Below are 7,734 nucleotides of genomic sequence, written 5' to 3' on the forward strand. Positions count from 1 at the left end.
AGCATATTTTTTAATTGGGTTGTTTGTGATACTGATCTGCATGGGCTGCTTGTATATTTTGGAGTTAGATCCCTTGTTGTTCGCTTTGTTTGAAAATATTTTCTCCCATTGTGTGGATTTTCTTTTCATGTTGTTTATGGTTTCCTTTGGGCTTCCCTGGTGGCTCAGATGGTAAAGAATCAGCCTGCAATGCAGGAGACCTGGGTTCGATCCCTGGGTCAGGAAGATCCCCTGGACAAGGGAATGGCAACCCACTCTAGTATTCTGCAAAGAGTTGGACATGACTGAACAGCTAACACTTTCACTTTTTCGCTGTACAAAAGGATTTAAGTTTAATTAGGTCCTATGTGTTTATTTTTGTTTTTATTTTCATTATTCTAAGAGGTAGATCACAAAAGATAAGTGTCGTCATTTATATCAGAGACTATTCTCCCTATGCTTTTTTTTCTCATAGTTTTATAGTATCCGGCCTTACATTTAGGTCTTTAAGCCATTTTGAGTTGGATTAAATGAAGAATCCATATTGGTTCTTCCAATCCAAGACCATGGTATATCTTTCCATCTGTTTCTGTCGTCTTTGATTTCTTTCATCAGCATCTTACAGTTTTCAGAGTACAGGTCTTTTGCCTCCTTCAAGTAGGTTTATTCCTAGATGTTTTATTCTTTTTGATATGATGGCAAGTGGGATTGTTTCCTTAATTTCTCTTTCTGATCTTCCTTTGTTGGTGTGTAGGAATCCATAGGTCATTTTATTTATTTTTAGAGTAATCGCCTTTTATTAAATTTTCTTTTATGTGTATTTATTTTGGGATGTTCTGGGTTTCTGTCGTTGCGGCAGGCAGGGCTCCTCCTTGCGGTGGTGCCTGGGCTTTCACGTTTTAGTTTTGGCTGTGCTGGGTCTTCAGTGCCGCGCGGGCTCTCTCCAGTCATGGCGAGCAGGGGCTACTGTCTAGTCGCAGGTGGCAGGCTTCTCACAGCGGAGCACAGGCGCTAAGGCAGGGGCGCTTCAGTAGCTCTGCCCCATGCCACGTGGGATCCTCCCAGACCAGGGATCGAACCCATGTCGCCTGCCAGGTAAGTTCCATAAGGCATTTTAAACAGGCTAAGCCTCAGACCACTCCTAGGGTCTACACTGACCCTGAGGAGTGCAATGGGATGCAAGTTGGTCTAGGGTTGATGAGCTTCTTGGCAGAGCTTTGCTAAGGTTCCTTTAAAGTATGGTTTATTTTCTTTCCCTTCCCTGAAGGCTGGATGTGACCAGAGGCTTATCGTTTATCGCTAGGGTCGTTGTGAACCACTGTGCGGTTTTGGCTATAAAAGAGGGTCTTTTGTTGCTCTAGAGGCACTTTGGAAATCCAAATCAAGGAATTATTTCTTTTAAAAGGAATTTACAGGCTTCCATAAGCCTTTTTAGATCGTATGGGAAAGACTTCACTCATCCATGGAAGTATCAACGAGCACCAGAAAATATTTATATCCTGATCGTGGGGCATTTGGGTGAAATCTAGTCTTTCCCCAGACATGTCCCTCAGTGTTGAATTGGCCCGAGTGAGGAAGGGGGAATTGGATGGGCCTGGGGTTTATTAAGGGACGTAATCACAGGCCAGCATTCCATGAGTGCGTCCCTCCCATAGTGGGTGGCATCATGTCAGCTCTTAGAGAGTTTCCATTGATGGGCCTCAGGGATTAGCGCCTTATTCTCCTTTATATACCAGCCGGTACTTCCTTTCTCATAGCCCCATTTCTCAGCATATTCTTTTTCCTTTGGGGAATCCTGGGGCTGGCTTGGGGAGGCTGGGGGGCCAATCTCTAGGGCTGTAACTCACGTCGACTCCTGCCGTCAAGCTCCCTGGTTTGCAGTTTGATCAGCATTGCTGTTCTCTTGGCTCACAAAGACCCATCCCTCTGATGGGCCCTGCAGTGGGTTCCTGCTCCCTGAGTCAGGAGCTGCACTCTTCTAAAAGATCCAGACTCAAGTCTTCATGATTTTGGGGTATTTCTAACAGTTAATATTCCTTTTGCTTTCCCACTGCACGTGGAACCCATATTTAAAGTCACTGAAAATATTTAATTTCGTATCCTTCCCCAGTTGCAAAGGGCTCATCAATGCAGTAGTTCCACCTCCTGGACTGATGTCTCGGGTGGCAGAACCTTGGTTTCTATGACTTCATCTAGACTGACTCTGTCACACGCCGCCTTTGGAGTTAGTTCCCCTCTCCATAAAACTGCTCCCATTAGTAAACCATTGACCCTCAGGGCTGTCAAAAGGTTCATCTAGAAGACTGGATTTGCTGGAGTAAGTTTGTTCTGTGGTTTCTATACATGGATGCGCTGAGTCTCCACTCTTGACTGCTGGAAGCAGAGTTGCTTTCAGGGCTTGGCACACCTTTAAGGTAATGTCAGGAGTGTCCATTAGCAGAGCCTGATAACTTGTTAACCTCCCTTCAGTCAACCAGTGTGCCCTTTGACTTCTAGCACAGACTGGACCTGATGAGGGTTAATGCATCTACGTGTTGTCCCAGGGGAAGCTTGGAAGCCTTGTTAGCCAGCATGGCTCGGGCTGGAGCTGCCTGCAGGCAGCTTGGCCATCCCAGGGTCACTGAATCTAGCTGTTTTGGAAAGTCAGTCACTGGCCTCTGCTCTGGTCCCAGGTTTTGGGCCAGGACTCCTAATCCTTTTCCTGGCCACTCGTGGATGTAACAGCGTGAGGGGCTTGTCCAGATTTGGAAGCCCCAGCGCTGGTGCTGTACTCAGTCTTTATAGAGTCTCAAAGGCCACCTGGTGGTCCCTATTCCATTGAAGGGGTCCACTTTCTTCTTTCTTGAGAGCCTCTTACAGGGATTTTGCTTCAAGGCCATAATTGGGAATACGGATGTGACCGAACCCAGCCATCCTGAGAAAGCTTCTGGGTTGCCTGTTTGTGGTTGGAGATGGTAATGCACTAATTGCTTTTTCAGTCTGTGGCCAGAGCTTATGCCCTTAAGGTGAAAACAAATTCTAAATATTGAACCACTTGTTGTGAAATCTTGTGAGCCTTGTTTGGGGAGACGTTATAGCTCCTTTTTGCCTGAAAGTTTAGGACCCTAGTAGTATTTTGATCTGAATCTTCTTTGGTCTCTCTACTTATCATTAATCATAAACGTATTGTGGCAGAGTTCTGTCCTTGAATTAGCTCAGTTCCCTTGCTAATGCATTTCCAAAAACATGGAGGCCATCCCCAGAACCCTGAGAAAGCATTGTCCAGGTATACTGGGTAGCCTTCAGGGTATCAGTGTCCTTCCATTCAAAGGCAAAGGATATTGAGAGTCTGGATGTAGGGAAATACAGGAAAATGCATCTTTGAGGTCCAGTCCAGAGAAATTCCTAGCACTCCTGTCTCTTGGCTTGGGAGAGTGTATGGATTGGCAGTGGGTGAATAGGGATGACTGCTTCTTTACTGCTTGTAAGTCCCGAACAAACCAGCACTCCCGTGAAGCTTGGGAGCTGGCAGGCTCAAGGTGTTGTAAGGGGGTTAGCAGGGCCTGATAAGTCTGTGTTTTAGGACCGTGAGCAGTTACGGGATTCCTTTCAGGCTTTAAAGGATATTGTCTTTTCTAAGGGTCTTTTTCCCCTAGACCTTAACCTTAGTTTATTGGGGGAACACATTTTGCTCTTTCTGGCCCAGAGGTGTCCCAGACTTCAGGATCTGCTTGATCTCTAACTTCTTGGGGGATGTCTTGGGGAATATTTTGATGACCAGCAGGTGGGTCATCTGCGGCTACTGGGAGATGCATTCTCTGTTTGAATTCTCTACCTCCTTGGACTTTACTCTGTCCTAAGAATATACTAGTTCTCAATTTATTTAGCAGATCTCTCTTGAGGAGGAGGACAGGGAATCCTGGCATAGATTAATACAAAAAGGAGTGAGTAATAATAATGGACCCGGTTCCACAGGCAAAGAGAGACGTGAATCACCTTACCTTTGGCTGTCCATTAACTCCTGTCACAGTACAGTCACGGTTGGAGAGTGGCCAGCTGGCCAAGCCAGATCAGAGCGGGCAGCTCCAGGGTCTACAGGAAGTTCACTTCTCCTGCCTGCCACATTGAGGGTGACTTGAGGCTCTGCTGGAGTGATGAGGATGGATCGGGTGGGATCTGGAGCTGGGCAGGTTCTGGGGCCCGTCAGTGTGCGGGACTCTTATCTGAGAGACCGGCAAGAAACGGGGGCCAGTTGGGGCAGACTTACCAAATGTGGTGACGTTGAAACAGGAGCCTCAGGCAGCCACTTGTCACCCGTGGAGAAGCTGCATTCGAGTCCGGGGGTGCCCAGATCCTCCCCTGGGAAGGGCACACTTGTCCCTTTGTGGTCACTTCTTGGTATCACCACAATGTATGTTACCAACCAGGTTCTCTGGCCTCCTTGATCAATGGAAATTGACTAGAGGCCAGGCAAGAAGTGCAGGCGTGGCTTTATCGGGTCCCTGCTGCAGCCAGAGGGAACGACAGCAAGTATCAGTTTCCCTTGCTTGTTTGCTCCCCGAGGGGGCGCAGCCTGTTCCCTTCATGACGTGGGAGTAGGGGAGGGTCCAGGGGTCGTGCTGGAGGGCCGGCTGAGGGGGCTGCCTGCCCCTTTGGTGATGCGATGTGCAGCGGCGTGTGCAGTGCCCTGCTTTTGCTCCTGGCCCTTCAAAGGTGGCAGTTGGGCTTCTTTGGTCTTTACGTATCGTGTCCATAATTAGCCCCAGCTGCACATGCACACTGTTATTTTTAGTCCCTTATAGTTTCTCTTGCGATTCCCAGGTGGTGCAGTGGTATAGAATCCTCCTGGGAATGCAGGAGACCCAAGAGACGTGGGTTCAATCCCTGGATTGGGAAGATGCCCTGGAGTAGGGAAATGGCAACCCATTCCAGTATTCTTGTCTGAAAAATTCCATGGACAGAGGAGCCTGGTGGCCTATAGTCCCTGGGATTGAAGAGTCTGACACGACTGAGCATGCAGGAACACGTGGTTTCTTTGTATTTTGCTGGTCAAGGAGACGTCCAGGTATAAGCATTTCAGGAAAGGTTCCCAGGTCTCAGGTTCCAGCCTATCTGAAAGGGGTGGGTCAATGATTTCAGAAAGGATGTTCTCAAGGGCGCAGTGGAGATGTTTGAAGGGGAGGCCAGCAGAGGGTGACTGGAACTGGGGAGAGAAATGGGTGATGTGGAGGCGAGCTTTTACAACACCGCTCGCTGTGTGGACAACTTTCCATCTCGAGGCAGAGTCTGACAGGGACCTGAGGCGCGGTGGGACACGGTTGGCCAGGATGCCTGCCTGGGATTTCTCTTGGGATAGTGCCTGTGCCTGCCTTGGTCACGGATCCGAGAGTCCCCCGACGGACGATGGTTCGGGCTGCTGGCGGCGCACGGGTGGGGGGCTGTCGTGGAGGAGGTGGGGGCTTGCTCGCCGCGGGCCGCCCTGACATCTGCTCGGCACCCCCTCTGCTCCTAAGGCCGCCTCTTCCTGTGCGTCCGCGACTCTGTGGTCTGCCTGCAGCTCTGTCTGCAGTTGCCCGAAGCTTGACCAGTTCTCCGTTCTGCTGTCGCATCAATTTTGTTAGAACCCTGCCTTGGTCGTGTGCAGCCTGTGGTGCTGGAGCGAGGAGCAGAGCCTCCTGGGTCAGTTCCTGCCACTGCCCAGGGTTCACAGACGCGGCAGCCTCCAGGCCGGGTCCCTCGGTGTCAAAGTGGGTTCTGGAACTCGCTAATCAACAGAAGTTCAGGCGCGGCTTTCTTGGGAGTCGTGCTGAGACATGAGCGCGAAAACCAGCAGCAGGGGCCCTTGGTGGCTCCTGGGGAGGAGAGCAGGCTGCCCACCCGCTCGGTGCTGCTGTGCAGGGGGTCCAGTTCCTGCTTCTGCTCCGGGCACCTCAGAGATGGCAGTCTCACGCTTGGGCACCAGCTGCTCCGAGTTTCCCAGGGCTGCCTGCTGGGTCTCCGGCTGTTGACTCTGTGGAACCTTCCACTGTGCTCACAGACACCTCACAGCCTCTGCCATGTCTGGTCCTTCTCAGGTTAAACATGGTTGTTTAACCCTCAGACTTGGCCCTCCTCCTTATTTCTCCGTTTTTCCCATTTTAGCATCAGTTGTTGGCAGATAAGTTCTGTCATCTCTGTTTCCCAAGCAATCCAGGCGTTGCTCTGGCTCCGCTGCCGCCATCCTCATCTGAGCCAGCCTGGCGTTTCCCTGAGAAGTGTGACAGTTTCCTGGCTCACCTCTGCTGTCCCTGTCCTCCTGGGAGCCTTCTGTGGAGCCAGCCTCACCCTGGAGACACGGAGCAGACCGTGTCATGCCCCTGCTTTAGTGTTTTCCTCTGCACTTAGAGTAAGCCCCGCTGCTCGTGGGGATCCGGGAGCCCCCGCGTGGTTGGCCCCCGCCCCTCCAGCGCAGCCTCTCGTGGTGATCTGGAGCCCCCGCGTGGTTGGTCCCCGCCCCTCCAGCGCGGCCTCTCCTGGGGATCCTGGAGCCCCCAGATGGTTGGTCTCTGCCCCTCCAGCACGCCTCTCGTGGGGATCCTGGAGCCCCAGATGGTTGGTCTCTGCCCCTCCAGCGCGGCCTCTCGTGGGGATCCTGGAGCCCCAGATGGTTGGTCTCTGCCCCTCCAGCACGCATCTCGTGGGGATCCTGGAGCCCCCGTGTGGTTGGTCCCCGCCCCATCAGCGCGGCCTCTCCTGGGGATCCTGTAGCCCCCAGATGGTTGGTCTCTGCTTCTCCAGCGCAGCCTCTCCTGGGGATCTGGAGCCCCCGCGTGGTTGGCCCCCGCCCCTCCAGCGCAGCCTCTCCTGGTGAGCTGGAGCCCCTGTGTGGTTGGTCCCCGCCCCTCCAGCGCAACCTCTCCTGGGGATCTGGAGCTCCCGCGTGGTTGGTCCCTGCCCCTCCAGCGTGGCCTCTCTTGGTGATCTGGAGCCCCCATGTGGTTGGTCTCTGCCCCTCCAGCGCGGCCTCTCCTGGGGATCTGGAGCCCCCGCGTGGTTGGTCCCTGCCCCTCCAGCGCGGCCTCTCGTGGGGATCCTGGAGCCCCCGCGTGGTTGGTCCCCGCCCCTCCAGCGCGGCCTCTCCTGGTGATCTGGAGCCCCCACGTGGTTGGCCCCCGCCCCTCCAGCGCCGCCTCTCCTGGGGATCTGGAGCCCCCGCGTGGTTGGCCCCCGCCCCTCCAGCGCGGCCTCTCCTGGGGATCTGGAGCCCCCGATGGTTGGTCCCCGCCCCTCCAGCGCGCCCTCAGGTGGCCCCCTCTTACGTGCTGTGCACACACTGTCCCCTCTTCTGTGCTGACTCCTCGAGCTCTGCCTCTCCAGGCCTTCGCACACGCTGCTGCTTTCCGACCTCACATGGCTGGTTCTTCTCATGCAGGTCTTTTCAAATGTCTCCTCTCTGACCTCTGTATTTTGAGCTGCCCCCAGTGACCCTGTCCTGTTAGCTCTGCTGCTTATGTTGTTCGTATATTGGCTGCTTGTCTGTCTCAGACGTAAGTTGTGTAAAGACAGGGACCTCCTCATTTGTCTTCACCGCTGTTAAGACTGGCAGCGTGTCTGGAACTCAGGAAGTCCTGAAACTGGCTGAGTGAACAATCAGCGTTCTGGGTTTCAGGCTTTTCTCGTTAATCCTGTGCTCTGAGCACAGCGGAATGACACACTTGCTTTCCTCTGTCTAGTGTGAATTCCTGGGATCTGCTGCGTGGTTGAGCGAGAGCACGGCCCCCGTTGCTGACAGACGCG

This window comes from Ovis aries, chromosome 14 (assembly GCF_016772045.2).
Source record: "Ovis aries strain OAR_USU_Benz2616 breed Rambouillet chromosome 14, ARS-UI_Ramb_v3.0, whole genome shotgun sequence".
Taxonomy (NCBI): domain Eukaryota; kingdom Metazoa; phylum Chordata; class Mammalia; order Artiodactyla; family Bovidae; genus Ovis; species Ovis aries.